An 18324-nucleotide genomic window follows, 5' to 3' on the forward strand; every position below is an offset into this window, starting at 1 on the left:
CTGGTGTGAAGGTGATTAAAAATCATCGACACTTAGCCCCTCATCTGTGCAGGGTTAAAAACATATAGTGTGTGTGTGTGTGTGTGTGTATGTATTTATGTATGTATATATATATATATATATATATATATATATATATATATATATAGATAGATATATATAGATATAGATATATATATATATATATATATATATATATATATATATATATATATATATATAGAGAGAGAGAGAGAGAGAGAGAGAGAGTGAGAGTGAGTAATGTAACATATCATAATGTACACACTACCATACATGCATACATACTCTTACCATCCATTTTTTTTTTTTTTTTTTTTAGGAACACCTGCACACTGGCACATTCATGCAAAACAATGCAAAAACATCATGCAGATACAGGTCAAGAATTTAAGTTAATGTGCACATCAAACATCAGAATGCAGAAAAAATATGACCTCTGTGACTTTGATTTGATTCTGTGTAAACTCTAGAGACTGTTGTGTGTGAAAATCCCAGGAGATCAGTAGTTTCTGAAATAATCAAACCAGCCCATCTGGCACCAACAACCATGCCACAGTTAAAGTCACAGAGATCACACTTTTTCTTCATTCCGATGTTTGATGTGAACATTAACTGAAGCTCTTGACCTGTATTTGCATGATTTTATGCATTGTGCTGCTGCCACATGACTGGCAGATTAGATAACTGCATGAATGTGCAGGTGTTCCTAACAAAATAGACAGTGAGTGTACATGCATACGTACATATATACATACATACATACATTCATACATCAATTGCTGTCCACTGCACAATATACACAATATAGACAAAATATCCATATAAACCTGAGTAATACAAAAAATGAGTGGTTTCAGTTGGTAGTGTGCAGTGAACCATGACACGGCAGTGGTAATAAGGTGCAGAATGAAATGATTGGTCATCTTGAGTGGGAACTGAGTGGGGATTGAGAGGGTGTGAGTGGAACTGTCCATGAAGTTTCTTGAAATACATGCAAAGCAAATGCTTATCCATTGAGTAGTTACTGGCTTTCAACAGCCTGACGGCCAAAGCTAACTGGTTCTAGACCTGATGCAGTGGTAGTGTCTGCTAGATGGCAACAGTGAGAACAGGCTGTGGTTTGGGTTGGCTGAAGTCACATATGATACTCTGCCTCAATTAGCATTTTCAAGAAAGAGGGAAGCCCACCTCAATTACATACTGAACTGTCCATACCAGAATCAGCACAACTTTGTGCTTGAGGGTGCTGTATTTCCCAAACCAGGAGATTATGTAGCCAGTCAGGATGCTTGTGAAAGTACAGGTCTGAATGGTAGAATCTGAGGTTAAAAGGTTGCATACCAAAGGCAAAAGAGACACCTTCTTTCTTCTTCTTTCTTGTGCCTTCTTTAACACATGTTCAAGGTGCACAGTCCATGTAAAGTCCTTAGTGATATGTACACCAAGGAACTTAAAGCTGCTGGCCCTCTCAGTGGTAGTCCCATTAACCTCTGCCATTCCCCAAATAAAGTCTGTGACCAGCCTTTTGAAGCACCTGCTTATTAGGGTTTAAGGCAACAGGGTGTCAGTCATTTAGACAGGTCGAATTAGCAGTCTTTGACTGATACAGGGACAATAGTAGACAATTTGAAGACAATTTGGACATTGGAACTACCAACAGGGAGAAAGAGAGGTTGTAAATATCCCCAAACCAACATGAAGTCCAGGGAACCGTCTGTGGGAGAAAATCAAGCCATTTTGAAGCTGAGAAAAGAGAGAAAATCAATCAGAGCCCACAAGCAGTCAGCATAATCAATACAACAATTTGGGATGTCCTGAAAAAGAAAGAAACCACTGGTGTGCTAACAACAACCAGACATCAACCCAAAAACAACAGTCAGAGACATCACCAACAACCTTCGCAGGGCATGGGAGAAGGTTTCACAAAGGATCTGCTCATAATCTAAAACATACAATCTCATCTGTGAAACATGGTGGAGGTAGTGTCATGGTTTGGGCTTGCACAGCTGCTTCTGGAACAGGCTCACTAATATTTTTTAACTCATGAGGGTAGCAGCAGAATGAATTCAGAAGTCTACAGAAACATGCAACCTAATTTGGAGAAATTCATCATGCAGCAAGACAATGACCCAAAACACACTGCCAACACAACAAAAGGATTTAATCAGCAGAAAAACTGGAAAGTTTTATACTGCTCAAGTTAATCACCAGACCTTAACCCAAATGAACACGCATTTCACCTCCTGAAGAGACTGAAGGGTGAAACCATCCAAAACAAACAACAATTGAAAGACACTATGGTACAAGTCTCAATTAAAAGTCTATAAAAGACTATATGTACATAAACTTCTGCTCACCTAAAGATTGGATGGTCTGTCACCAAAGGTGCCATGTTTTAAGTTGCTTAATGCATCTAGATGTAAATATCCAGAAATGAAAGCTGAAATTCTGATATATTGTTTCATATTCATCTTTTAATCTCAAACCCAAATGTCTTCAGTATATAGCAAAAACAAAAGAATTGGCCTTGCATTTCTAATACTTTTGGAGGGGACTATACATAATTCACCCTTTTGACATGTAATCAAGCGTGCTCGATTATGTCTCCTAACAACAACAGAAAAAAAACTTCACATCAATTAGGATAAAAATTACCCTGCTAAACAACAACCTGTTTTTATTATTAGTCTTAGATTACTTACAGCATCTGCCATATTATATAAACAATTTAATATGGTTATGCCTTTAATTCTAGAAACAATAACATTCAAAGGAGCACATTTATATTAACATTCATGTTTCAGCATAAAAACAACTGGGACTGTTAAATAAAATAAAATACGAAAATGCACACCCAGGATGCCTTCCATAAATGTTAGCTACATTCATCTGTCATTTCAACAATTATACGTTTGTCCTTGTTAAACCACACCAGATTTATTTATTTTTTTTAATCTGTGTACTATTAACCTTAGATTACATGGAACATCTGCCACAATTTAACAAATGATACATATCAATCATGTTACAGGTGCAACTACTGACAGAGCCGTGCTATTATCGAAAACAAATGCACACCATTCGATTTAAAAATTCAATCTGCTGTGCTGTGGTAACAAAGGAATATGACTAGGCCTCGTCTCCATTCCTTCTTGCACTGCTGTACTGAATAAGACAGCTCTTTTAAACTGTCAATTTGTGTTAATTGTGTGTAAGGGAACATGCAGTGCCAGGTAGAAGCCTTACTGTATGACTTAAAAGAGTCTGCAAGGACATTCCTACAGACCTAAAATTCGATTTGCCATTTACTAGTAACAGGAAAAGCCACAGCAATTTTCAGAATGACATGATTACAAGCGTCTGTAGTGGAACGCAAAAGAGCCAAGTAAAGTAGACTTCTCATCATTCTTCTCATCAGACAGATGTAATGTTAGGAATGAAACACCGTTCCTCCTTATACCATAAACTATACAATGAACTATACAGTAAACATTAAACTATAGAGAGCAAACTCTATTGCACAGTAGTAATTTGATTATAAACTCTGTTAATAGACTCGAGCAGCAATACGAACGGGTTCAGTGACTCATGCATGTGAATTTTGTAAATTAAAATAGGTAAGAGTAAGAGAGGACTGAAGAGGTCACAGGACCCAAAGGTCTGAGAGTAGGCGGTTTTTAGTTTCATGTGGGCGGGCACGGCTGGACAGATATGAAGCGTGTTGGACAGTAAAAAAAAGGCCACTTAACTTTGAAGTGTACTGGGTGTTCATGCAGCACTCAACACGTTTGCCGTGTTCATCCATTCATCATGCTTTATTCTCGTTACATCATTCATCCATCCATCCATCCATCTTCTACACTGCTTATCCCTTTTCAGGGTCACGGGGAACCTGGAGCCTATCCCAAGGAGCATTGGGCACAAGGCAGGGTACACCCTGGACATGGTGCCAATCCATCGCAGGGCACAATCACATACACACTCACACACTCATACACTACGGACACTTTAGACATGCCAATCAACCTACCATGCATGTCTTTGGACTGGCGGAGGAAACTGGAGTACCCAGAGGAATGGGGAGAACATGCAAACTCCGCACACACAGGGCCACAGTGGGAATTGATCCCCTGACCCTGGAAGTGTGAGGCGAACGTGCTAACCACTAAGCCACCTCACTTTACATTCAAATGAGTAATTTGTTTATGTTTATGGAAACAGAACCAACTTACTTCATTAGTTTAAAAACAAAAATAATAACTGAGGGAGCATTTTACAGCAATCCAACGATCACCAGGGCGATTTATCAAAGAGGACTTGTCACATGGGCCTGCAAGAACAGGCTGTTCAAGAGACTGTAAGAGATTGTGTGTGTGTGAGGTAGACATGGTTAGACAGATAGACTGTCCACAGGAGCCACTTCTACAGGCACTAATGCAGCACGATAACACCCACACACACCCACAGGAGTATGAGTGAGACAGGATCATTATACATGCAGACAGATAGAGTTCTGTAGGAGAAATACAGCAAGAAGCTCAAACTCTGCAGCGGAAGTCCCCAATTCTGTGGCGAGTGATGCGAAAAATAGATACTAAATCCTGTGATTCAGCATGTGCTAAGAATAGAATTGGGATATGGAAAGAAGAGAAAGTGGCCATGCAGAGAGGCAAGAGACTTAACCATAAAACGTGGGCGATTGAGAAAAAACATGGAAAGAATAGATCAGCACGAGAAAGAATAACAGAATGATGACGCAGGTAACCAGGGGAGCAGGTTAAACAGCTCCCACAGGCACTAGTCATCTCCCTCTGTCTCTATTTCTATGAAACATCAATTTAAAAGCGAATTCAAGCAAAGCCTGATACACATACTGTACATCAGCAGCAGAACTAAGGCAAAGCTTGACCTAGGCCAAACTACTGAAATGTATCATTCATAACATTTCCAACATATAGATAGGCATTGGTATCTATAGAAAAGATTAATGAGATTAATGTTGATTAAACAGAAACATTTACCACACCCAGACAAAGCTTCTATTTATTTATTTATTTATTTATTTATTTATTTTACACAGAATACACAGCACAAGTGCATCCACAGTCACACTGAAGGACCTGGTCATTATATTAGGATTCCAAAAGATAAGGTCAAGATGGCAAATCTTTTTCTTTTTTCTTTTGCATTGTCCATTATTTGTTTCGTGATATTTTAAATTCCTGCACTCTTTTAACCAGAGGCCAAAAAAAATGGAATATCGTCCTCTTTTGGGAGTGCCTGTGTTCATAAATGTTCAGCAAGTATTTGTGAAATTACAATCCACAGTAGTGGTTAATGGCTCATATCAAGTTAGAATTTGCAGTTTTTCTTAAGTATTTTTTTAACCTAGTCTACTATGATTAAATACAGTGTTTTACTATCAAAAAAAGTATCCTGACCAATATTCTAACTGACTAGAGGTGATAAAATAAATTACTTGTTTATGCTGATTGAAAATGTCTGATAAGTAGATTTCCACTATTACATAAGAGTAATGGACACACAGATATTGGAAATCTAGATGCCCCATTAGCCACTGTTGATAACTATTTCATACATCTAAATCCATGCCAGATTATCAGGGGCAAGAATCTCTAATACATCGCAAGTCTATTGGCGAGCTGTAGCCCTGCACTGATAGAATTGTCTCTCTCAGTTTATGCTCAACAGGATTTTAGGAAATATGTTTTGTTACAGAAATATATTTTGCATATGGCAGGTGATGTAGCTATAAGTACACATGCACTGCTAATAATTTTATTGATTCTAACTGATGGTAATTTGGGCAGAGCAGTGTGATATAGGTTAATGTTAATGCCTGATCAACAGAAATTATGTTTTAGTGTTTTACTTCTCCTGATGCTTTCAAATTTAGAGGTCAACCAATAATGGACTTTGCTGATAAAACTAAGTTACTAAGTTGGACAGTACCTGCCGATAATCGATTAATGAACCGGACAACCGAAAAATTGATACTGAATGAGAACATAACACTCAAATAAAATATTGCTGAACTTTATTACAAAAATAAACAGTACTGACTATACCATGAAAATTTACTGTACTTTTTAAATGAAATAAATATAGAAATATTAATATATATTAACAGTTAATAAATATTTAAGCAAATAAAAGATATACATACCACAAACTGAACTAAAAAGTAACATTCCAAATAACAAATAAAACATCCAAAATGACTCAATAACACTTCAAATAACACAACAAAATTTGTCAGTGATGGTTTTTATTTCACCTCTAGAGGCTGCTCTCATACTCTATAATGACGGCAGACCCTTCTCAGCCGCTCCCGCAACGGACGCAACAGGGAAAAACTGTCTATGTGGATTTTTGCCGATAACCGATAGTTCCAACAAACTTGGATGTAAAACAACATATTCATCCATCCATCCCTCCATTTTCTATAACGTTTATCCTACTGGGCTACGGGGAACCTGGAGTTGAATCTTTAAGTTCATCATTAAGGTCACGTTCCACAATTTGCAAAGTGGCCTCCACCAAGTAGGCACCACAGCTAACACACCAGTTTTAACCCAATGCAGTATCTAGGCTTCCTATATCCAAGGGTGGAGGCATGAAAGCACAACACTCACCCAACTAGCATGAGCTGGCACATCAGAACAAACCATGCAGCTCACTACTGCAGAACTTCCCAGGTACCTACAATTGTTCAACTCAGTTCTTAGTCATAACCATGCCATGACAGCATATTTCACTTCCTGGTTGTTAACAAATCATCATCCATAAGTAGGCATATTATATAAGGCTACAAAGAACAAGGCATATTTAGCAATTGGTATAGGAGGAGGATGTTGGTAGTTAAGCATTCATGATAGCCCTTTAATAGCTGCCTGGGGAGCTGTGCTGAGATACGGTTTAATAGTGTAATGTCCTTAACCAGGAACCTCCCAATGAAATTTTAAGCACATATATTAGTAACGCACTCTACATAGAACGAATAAAAAGCACTCCAGCAGTATGGTGCAGTATTTATTTAAGTAATAATAAAATAAAATAATAAAAAATAAAAGAGATTACAGGTGATGAAAAAATGTCTAGAACAATATAGGCAGTGTTGCCAGGTGCATTCTTTTACTGCAATACTATGTTATAGTATACATAATACATAATACATAATACTATGTTCAAGTTCCCACTGTGGTTTTTGAAACAGGCAAAATTAGTTTTGTTAGCATACTCTGCAAGAGAGAGATTTCAATATATTAAAAAACTGACCTTAGATCATATGGTTTCTGGTATAATTACTGGAACTTGTATAGTCCAATAGTGTGCAGTCTATACCAGAAATAGATATTTTTTTAAGTGGCAGGACAATTCAATCCAGTGCTCAATTTTCATCTCCTGAAAGGACACTAAGAATCCTCATTAGATCGATGCAATAACACCTCTCAATCTGAACGGATATTTTATAAATGAGAAAACCCCACTAGCATCCCACAGGCATCCCACTAGGAGACTGGAAAGAAAAGAAAGAAATCTAGCTGTCAGCTAGTACAGCCAATGTAAAACTGTTTCAGATCAGGCAACTAAAAAAGGCCAAGGACACAAGGTTAATCAACTCCCAAAGGTAGATTTCCAGCTCCATGGTCCTGAAATCCTGGCTCCTTACCAGTAAATAAGCCTGCTAAGGTTTCCTATAACAAATGAAAAACTATCCATGCACTATACTGGAGGACACAGGGAAATGCAGTGACTAAAATCACAGTACTGAATAAATCCAGCAAAGCCATGACAGAGCTTGCACTTCAGGGATCACATGTGGAAAAGTTACTCTTTGGTAAAATAGAAACACTCAGTGAAATCACTGTTTTGACAAACATCACCTTTCAGCAAATGCAAAGCAGTGGTATTATTAACAGTTTATGCATATGTAGTAGAACAGGAGTTCAAAAGAGCAAGCAGGCATTAAAAAACAAAAACAATAAGCCACTCAAGGCAATGCATTACAGTGATTTTATTATGGATAAGGGTGTTCTTAGGCATGACACAAAGCAAAGTGCCTAAAACCCCCTAGCCATGATAAAGCCCTTGTAAAGCATGGCCTCAAGTGGTTTCTGCTTCTATAAAACGGTGACAAAGACTATATGATAAAATACACACGTATGCAATAAATAATTACATTTATTATTAATAAAATTTGGAATAAACAATTCTTCCACCACAATGTAGTTGCAATTTTAAGCAGCGTACATGTGAGCTATGGTGTAACACCCAAATGATAGTGAAATCATTTTCTTTTACAAGAGATTGCTTACAATAATTATAAATGAATGGTTAAAAGCATGATGCAGCATTCGCTAATAAATAAAAAACTGTAATTGTTGGCAAATCACTGTGGTAGGCTGTAATTGTTGGAAAAAAAAATCAGCCATAACATTAAAACCACTGACGACTGAAGTGAATAACATTGAATATCTCGTTACAGTGGCACCTGTTGAGGGACGGGATATATTAGGCAGCAAGTGAACAGTCAGTTCTCGAAGTTGATATGTTGGAAGCAGGAAAAATGGGCAAGCGTAAGGATCTGAGCAACTTTGAAAAGGGCCAAATTGTAATGGCTACATGACTGGGTCAGAGCATCTCCAAAAATGGCAGGTCTTATGGGGTGTTCCTGGTATGCAGTGGATATTACCTACCAAAAGTGGTCCAAGGAAGGACAACGGTGAACCGGCGAAAGGGTCATGCGCAGAGTTGGGTGTAACTAACTCTGTAACCTAATTACTTTTATTGTAATCTAATGACTTTTTCTGATAATGCAATAATGTAACGCATTACATTTTCAGTTTATGTAATTTTATTAGTCACTCATTTCAATAAAATTGTGTTACTTGCGTTACAAATTTATTGTTAAGAAAACAATATTAAATAAAATGCATTTTTAAAATAAATCATGTTTAGCCCTGAATAATTCTCCACTTGGAGCAGTTTGTCACTACGTAACTGAACATAACTGAACGGAAAGATAATGTATTTTGCATTGCACTGTGGCAGCTAAACCCATACAATGATAGCTTAGCTGTACCTCCCCTTGGTTAGCGACGAGCATATAGGAAAGATTTATATTTTATCGGTTTGGTAGTTCTACAAACAGTAACAATACCCGAGGCAAGTTTTATGATAAATCCAACTTTTTCTGATCATGTCGTGCATTGATGTGCGCTAAAATTACTGAAAGAACTATGAGTTCTTTCAACTGTAGGTTTGATGGGTTTTGAAAGTAATGTGAAAGTAATTAGTAATCTGATTACTTTTTACATGCAGTAATCAATGTGATCAGATTACAATTTTAAAGTAGTAAATAGTAATCTGTAATGGATTACTTTTTTTGAGTAACTTACACTGGTCATGGGTGCCCAAGGTGCATTGATACATGCGTGGAGCAAAGGCTAGCCCGTCTGGTCCAATCCCACAGAAGAACAACACATCAAGAACTGACTATTGACTTGCTGCCTAATATATCCCACCCTTTTGACAGGTGCCATTGTAACAAGATAATCAAGGTTATTCACTTCACCTCTCAGTGGTTTTTATGTTACGGCTGATCAGTGTATAGAAACATACAGTCCCCTCCAAAAGTATTGGAACAGCAAGGGCGATTCTACTGTTTTCACTATACATTTAAGCCTGAGACAACAGATCAGAATTTCAGCTTTGTACGATTTCTACGATTAAATAAACTGCAGTGTCCCTCACTAATAATAGTAGATGCAGTAAAAAGTTTCCAGAGAAACAGGACGAATTTCAGACAAAAGCCCTTTATCAGCTGTGCAAGAAAAGTGCTGTGTATGTGAGTGGTATGCAGTACCACTGTAAGTACTGTAAGATAACAAATAAATATTTAGACCAACATATCATGGCACAACAGGAAGTGCAGCAACAAAAGTCAGTCAAACCTCAGCACATGAGTTCAGCCCATGTGTGGTCAGCCTCGCACCGGATCAATACGAGTTCAGATTGCTGGCAAAGACACTCACCTTGAGACTTCAGCAGCATTCAATCTGCCCCTGCAACTGTGTCCGCAGTGGGCCACAACACTGTCATGCCTCATGGTTTCCACCATCCTATAAAGCAGCAAATACAATAATGAAAAGATTACAACCAAATCCACTTGGATACTTGAACACTGAAATTACATATGCAGGTGCATACATGTGTCAATCAGAAATTAAATACAGTGCAACTTAAAGCAACAGTAAATGCTAATGATGCACTTTGATGTTAAATTCATTGTATACCGTTTTTGGTACATCCTCATGGGGATTCAACATTTGAAAGTGCATTACGTATAAATGAGTTGATGATCAGGCACATTAAACATGCAATGTACAGTTATATATAGTAGGTTTTTAATTAAGATTTAAAAAGCTAGAATTCTTACTGCTTACTGGAACACTATTCAAGAGTTAAGGGGCGATGTGAGATGGCTCCAGTCAGCCAGGAACAGGGATCTGAGGCTACAGTTGTCACAGGCTCACCAAAACTGGACAGTTGAAAATTGGAAAATGTTGCCTGGGCTGATCAATCTCGATTTCTGATGCGTCATGTAGATGGTTGAGTCAGAATTTGGTTTCAACAGCATGAATACATGGAACATCATGTTTACATTGTGTAAAGGTGTGGGGAATGTTTGTTAGCATACACTGGGCCCCTCAATACCCGTTGAGCCTTGTTTCAAAAGGACAATTTTGTATGGAGAAAGGTATGTGAAAAAGACTGTGTCACTGTTGGACAAATCTGGGTTTGGTGGATGCCAGGAGAATAGTATTTTTTTCGCTACCTGGAATGTACACTCATTGAGCACTTTACAGTATTAGCGCTTTATACAGTACACCTAGAGATTTGGGCAATTATCTAATCAGCCAATCGTGTGAAAGCAGTGCAGTGCATAAAACATGCAGATACGGGCCAGGAGCTTCGGGCAATGTTCACATCAACCATTAGGATGGTGAAAAAATGTGATCTCAGTGATTTTGACCATTGCATGATTGTTGGAGCCAGACAGGCTTGTATGAGTATTTCTATAACTGCTAATTTCCTGTGATTTTCACACACACACACACACACAACAGTCTTTAGAGTTTACTCAGAATGGTGCGATAAAGAAAAAACATCCAGTGAGCATCAGTTCTGCACACAGAAATTGATGGGAGAGGTCAATGGAGAATGGCCAGACTGGTTTGACCTGACAGAAAGGCTACAGTAACTCAGACAGCCACTCTGTACAATTGTAGTGAGTAGAAAAGAATCTCAGAATGCACAAACACATCAAACCTTGAGGAGGATGGGCAACAACAGCAGAAGACCTCATTGGGTTTCACCTCTGTCAGTCAAGAACTGAAAGCTGAGGCTGCAGTAGGCACAAGCTCACCAAAACTGCACAGTTAAAGATTAGAAAAATTTAGCCTGATTTGATGAATCTCTATATTCAGAATTTGGAACCAACTGCATGAATCTATGGACCCAGCCTGCCTTGTGTCAACAATCCAGGATGGTGGAGGTGGTGTAATGTTGTGAGGAATGCTTTCTTGGCATATTTTGGGCCCGTTAATACCAATCAATCATCGCTTGAATGCCACAGCCTATTTGAGTATTGTTGCTGATCATGTGCATCACTTCATGGCCACAATTTACCCATCTTCTATTGTCTACTTCTAGCACAATAATGCACCATGTCACAAAGGAAAAGTGTCAAACTGATTTCATGAACATTAATTCTGAAATGACATGTTTATGTTCTTCAGGTGCCTTCCCAGTCACCTGATATGAATCCAATAGAATGCCTTTGAGATGTAGTTGAACAGAGATTGGCAGCATGAAAATGTACCTGAAAAATGTCAACATGGACCAGAATCTCAAAGGAATGCTTCCAACATTTGAGTTTTGAGAGCGTATGGAGGTCTGATTCTTACTGCTGACGTGGTTTTCATCTTGTGGTATGGCCTCTAGATTTCTGCTCTCGAAGTCTTCTTTGAATGGTGGATTGTGATCGTTTCACCCCTGCCCTATGGAGGTTGTTGATGTTACTGACTGTTGGTTTTGTTTTGTTCGTCACAGCTCTAACAATGTTTGTTATTGACTGTTGTTGTTTTCCTTGGTCGACCCATACGGTGTCTGTTGCTCGGTACACCACTGGTTTCTTTCCTTTTCAAAACATTCCAAATTGTTGCACTGGCTATGCTCAATGTTTTTGCAATGCCTCTGAATGATTTTCCTGCTCTTTTCTCAGCTTCAAAATGGCTTGATTTTCTCCCATAGACATCTCTCTGATCTTCATGTTGGCATATCCTTTTGAACAACAAATACGGTATTCCCAGGTGAAAGTCAAGGCTAAAACCAAGAGTAGATGTTCAGAGCTATTTATTGTTTAAACAATCAATCTAACAAGACACAACTGGGTAACAAGAAACACCTGTCATTTTCCAAAATTTTTGCTTGCCTACAATTTGAGTGGTCTGATACAAAATGTGCTGTGTTCTATGTCATTTAACACATTTACATATAAATATCAGGAAAGAAAGAAATAAGGAAACTCTCTTCTCATATTCATCTTTTGATCTCAAACCTAAATGTCTTCGGTCTACAGCAAAAATAATTGAATTGACCTTGCCGTTCCAATAGTTTCAGAGTTGAGTTCTGAGTTGTGCCAGCTACAGAAGAACAACTACACTCTACTAAAAGTAGAAGCATTGCACTGGATTTGTTTCGGTCACCTCAGGCAGGACTTTATTTAGGTCTCTTCACAGACTAGATAAATCAGTGGTTCTGAGACCTTCGGAAACCACTACACTTTGCAATTTCCTTGATCAAACTCTTCATTCTCCAAATCAACTAATTATTAAGCCATGTATGAGTTGAATGAGGCATGCTAGAACAAGAAAAGGACAACATTTTCTAGGATATTGTGCCGGGGTCTCATAGGACTGGAAATAAGGACCACTGGGATAAACAGCACAAGAAGCACATGTTTTACAACATGATCATCAGAGAACACACTCTAAAAAGCAACTGATGATACATTTTAAGCAATCTCAGAAAATAGCAAATGTCTCTGGCTAGAATAGATACTGATGTAGGTCAAATACATTTAAGAAGCATTGTTTTATGAATAATGAGCATAATGTTGTCATTAGCAGCATTAACAACAGAAACATGATATTACACATTAAATAACGATTACACTTCCTAATGTGTACAATTAGGACCTTATTGCACAATTATTTCATGACCGCTATTTAAACGTGTACAATAAGATTTTGTCTACTATATTTGTGACCTTTCCACAGGCAGAACAAATTTAGTCCAAGTTCACAGTATTTATATGTTTGAGGTTTGGATTAAAGCCATTCAATTAAACAGACCAGTCAAAGAGGCTACTACCTCAGTAATAAATCTAACTTTGATAATGGTGTTTTTCACCACTCTAATTTTTTTTTTTTTTTAAAGATTCACTGCTCACCCAGCTATATTCCACAGACACCTGGGGGGTCTCATGGTCTTCTCTGAGAACCACTGCTCGAAATCACTGCATTGCAATCAATCAAGAAATTCTTATTTGTATGGTTTGTTCTAATGGTACCTGAACCTTTACTGGGCCTGTGCATGAATCAAAAAGAAAACCGCGGTATTGATTACAAACTTTAAATAAATAAATAAATAAAAATCAGGGTCTAGAACTGTAATAGCTCACGTTTCATCACAGTAAATTGATCAGTGTCGGCTTATTTATGCATTGCTTATTTCACCAAAAGGATCTCAATAATGTTTAATGAAACTCATATATACCCAATTCAGGGCTTGCATCGTAACAGGTTTTAATAAAAAACACCAGAAATTGATTAATAATCGACTGATCTAAATGCATTTGCAGAGAAAACTGATCAAAGCGCTTGGGCTTTGATGATTTCACCCGCATTGTTGTTGTGGTTTTTTTGTCCCTGAAAGAGAAAGGACTCCATAAATTACCCGGATAACACATGCAGCGAATCTGAAGATCAAATATATCGTTTCTGATTCGGCCGATTAATCAGACTCGTAACGACCACGTCCATCCAAGAGGACTGACTGATGGATGGATGGACGGATGGATGAACGGATGGATGGATTTCTTATGTACGCCTGACGAATGGGCGTGAGCGCAATCTCACCATTCGATGTATTCACTTCGTCTTTTTTCGTTTCATAAAACCCCGTCACGTCGTCTCATTCACTCTCCTGCCATTCGATTCGCCTTCCCTGATTAATCGGGCGTCGTGTCGAACCATTTCTGTCTACAGAAGCGAAATGACAGCAGCTCAAGGAAGCAAAGTCGGAGAGAATAAACGGATTCGTTCCTCTAAGGCGAAACTAATCGAAAACGGATCGGTAGGATGTGAGTGCACCAGCGTTCACACGCTCGACACTCGATTAAGTGCGCAGCGTCCAGGGCGTGTGTTTATTTTGGTGGAAGGAACGCCGCCACAGAGCACACTCGCCCCCTGCTGTCCGAGAAGGGAAACTACAACAATCAAGAGTTCTCTTTACACTTCGCGTGAAGTTATTTGGGGGCTTAGTGGCTAGCATAATTCCCTTACACCTCCAGGGTTTGGGGCTCGATTCCCTGTATGTGCAGAGCCTGCATGATCTCCCTGTGCTTCGGGGGTTTCCTCCAGGCACACTGGTTTCCTCCCCAGTCCAAAGATATGTGTTGATTGGCATCTCTAAAGTGTGTGAGTGTGTGTGCAATTGTGCCCTTCAGTGGGTTGGCACAACTTGTGCCCCAAGTCCCCTGGGATATGCTCCAGGCTTCCCACAGTACAGCATGACAAAAAATGGATGGATGGATGAACTTATGTGTTAGTTACCCTAACCCTAGCTCTGTCAGCTCTGCTGTCATAGCCTAAACAGCATAAAATAGTCTCTTTTTAATATCCATGACATTTAAAAGAGTTAATAATTTACATGAAACAGTGTCAGGATGTATTTATTGATAGAGACTTCAAAGCACTTCTGTAAGTCATTCTAGATCATCTCGATCGTCTGCCAAATGCCATAAATGTAAATGTCAATGTCAATAAGTTACATTCAGGAAAACACTAAGATTTTTAAAAATGCTTTTTATATTTATTCTTTGCGCAAGAGGTTTCCTAAGAAGGATCGGTGGTTAATTCAGAATTCCCATTCAAGGAAAAAGCCACCCAGATAGCAAGATGACTTTGATTCATTGTTGAAATTCCATCAGAATCATCAGTTTGGTTGAGGTTGAGTATTCAGTGCTAAATAATATTGAATCAGTGTTGATAATTCATTGCTTTTCAGTGTAGAAAGGCAAACAGTGAATCGATGTTGATTTTTGGTCAGCTTCATTTCCCCACTTGTGGGGCTTAGATTTAATGTCAGTCCATCAATCCACAACGTAAATCAATTGCGTGCATTTCCGTGAAATTTTGTGAGTATATTCATGCTCCTCAGAAGATGAATCCTGTTAATTTTGTGACCTCATGAACCTTCCCTCTAGTTAACAAATATTGATTTTTTTTTTTTTTGTCTATCTTGATCTATTTTTCATCGTTGAAATAACATTATTTCAGGGTGCAAACCTAATGAAAAATCAATGTTAAATTTCAGCATTTCACCATTGATTCAATGATAGTTTGGTTGATGCATTAGCATCGATTCAGTGTTGACTCAGTGTTGGTCTGCTATCTGGGCTGTATAACCACTACTAACTTGCTAAACGCAGTATGATGTCCCAGCGTGTAGCTTTGCCACCTCATAACTTTCGTAATCTAATATGAGTCCATGGTTTGATCCTGAGCTCACATTACTGCCTGTATGTTCTTCCCAAGTCTGTGTGGCTTTCCTCTGATCTCTCTGATTTCCTCCCACCTCCCAAAAACATGCCAGTAGGTGGACTGGCTACTCTAAATTGCCCCTAGATGCAAGTGAGTGTGTGAATGTGTGCATGGTGCCTTGTGATGGACTGGCCTCCAATTCTTCCTGCCTCGTGTCCTGTGTTCACGGCATAGCCTCTGGATCGACTGCAGCATTGACCAGCATACATTTTTTCCCTAAATGATAGTATGAACAGCCCAGGAACTAATTCTGCCCCAAAACCAACAACCTGCTGTACAGTTTCATGTTACAGAATAATATGAGGAGATAATGGACTTTCACTTATATAAACTTTAAGATCTTTAAGATCAGTACAGTCACAATTATCACTCAGCAAGTAACAGAAGAGAAAAGAGATTTGGATTTTCATATATTGTGATAATTTTTTTTGTACAAAACAAGGTAACATCATTCAACAAGTTAACAACTTGATAAACACTTTTTATTACAGCTTTAAGTTCATTTTTTTTTGTTGCTTTTTTTCACCAAACTTGGTAGCATTCTTCTGTCATCTAAATGTGCAGTCCATTACAATTACAGCAAAGTCTCAGATAATCTTACATCCTTAAAAAAATATTTACATTTGAAATGAAGAATATAACAGTAATGCAGCAGCAGTATTGTTGATATTTAGAGCAGAGGTCAAATATCACAGGAAATGCAGGAAACCCCATATTAAGCTGGAGTTAAAATCAGTAAACTCAATACAATCCAGCCTCTCCATTCAGTGTTAGCACCATATCTATAAGGAAAATAAGCTCATCTACAATCTCAGAGCTTTAGAGTCCCATAGAATGAATGTAATTTTTTAAATGATTAAATTATGAACCATTTCGAAGATTGACTAGTTTCACCTCAGAGCCACAGAAGAACTTTGCTCGCATTAAAAGAATTCTGACTTGTGATTATTGCTATTACTGTTATTATTCCTTTTATCACAGTAGGTGACATTAGTGTATAGTAAATATGCAAATCATATGCACACCATAGAATAAAGTATTCAGTTTCAAAACCTGTACTTGAACTAAGTATATGTACATGTTTAAGATAGTCTTCAGGGATTTGCGGACTGTCACAGGAGACATTTGGGAGTGTGTCATATGAACCGGCTATGATGTATTTAGTGCTCTGATGCTCTAAGCTGTCCAATACTGCCACCAGGTGGTTATTGTAGGGTCAGACACTGATATTATAACTAGCAGTGATGCTGCAAAGCGTGATGATACGAGCACTTGAGAGACATGGCATGTCAGATTGAGCATAATAATATTTTACAATCTTTCTGACACACACACACACACACACACACACACACACACACACACACACACACACACACACACACACACACACACACACTTTTATATTTACATTTCCCCCCATGTACCTGTATCAAGAACATATTCATATTATATTACAATCTCAGTGTAGCAGCTGTTTTTTTTTGTTGTTGTTGTTTTTTTTTTTTTTGCAGAGGTGGTGGAAGTATGACAATGCCTTACTCAAATACAAATGTTTCATCTATAAAATTACTTTCTAATAATAAATATTCTACAAAAAGATTTGAATGCACACATACTTACAAAATTCTCAAGTATGTAAAGGAATTTATGTGGTCATTTAAAAAAATATTTTATTATATGCAGTATATCTGATAAAACTAATAAAAATATATACTACTAAAAATATACTACTAAATATCTACTATAAATTTTACTACTAGAAAATCAGATTCATTTGCACTATTCCTAATATATGAAAATGCTTCCTTTGTTAGCTATGTATCTTTCCTTTTTTATGTTAGCATTCTGTTATTTCAGCTAGTTTGTAAAATACTTGTAAAATGGCATGCTAGCTGTGATTATGCCTAATGCAGGTCATTTTTGGCCATCACTGATTGTATTAAGCTGTTAAATATTATCAGTAAGGTGGGATTGGCAATTGTTTGTGGTACAAAGGGACAGTGCAGAGTGGTGGTAGAAAGCAGTGTGTGGTGGTCATTATCTCCTTCAGCATGTTGACTGTGGCCTAGTCCAGTGTTTCCCAACTGGGCTGTGAGATGAGAGCAGGCCTGCTGTGTAAACATCCTTCAAACATTTCTAAAATGCTAAAATGTGTATAAAACATTTAATATAGCCATATGATAAATATCTGATGTCTGGAATAATAACACAGACACAGAATAAATATATATATATATATATATATATATATATATATATATATATATATATATATATATACACACACAGTATCTCACAAAAGTGGGCTATAAGCTATAGGCTATAAGCTATAGGCTATTCCAGTGCTGGAAAATAATGGTGGCCAAAAAATATTGACACTTTGGGC

At 37.8% G+C, this 18324-nt stretch overlaps 1 protein-coding gene across 2 annotated transcripts in view; it reads right to left on the reverse strand.

Annotated features, from left to right (window-relative positions):
• The window catches only part of tex2 (testis expressed 2), a 33815-nt gene extending 19364 nt beyond the window's left edge, over window positions 1–14451 (reverse strand). For both annotated transcript variants that reach the window (XM_017491493.3, XM_017491484.3), the window contains exons 1-2: window positions 14250–14451; window positions 10080–10166 (exon numbers count right to left, since the gene is read on the reverse strand). The gene's annotated coding sequence lies outside the window, so the exon portion shown is untranslated. The remainder of the gene's footprint in view (window positions 1–10079; window positions 10167–14249) is intronic.
• Between the last annotated feature and the right edge of the window lie 3873 nt (window positions 14452–18324).

This window comes from Ictalurus punctatus, chromosome 2 (assembly GCF_001660625.3).
Source record: "Ictalurus punctatus breed USDA103 chromosome 2, Coco_2.0, whole genome shotgun sequence".
In the NCBI taxonomy this organism is placed as follows: Eukaryota; Metazoa; Chordata; class Actinopteri; order Siluriformes; family Ictaluridae; genus Ictalurus; species Ictalurus punctatus.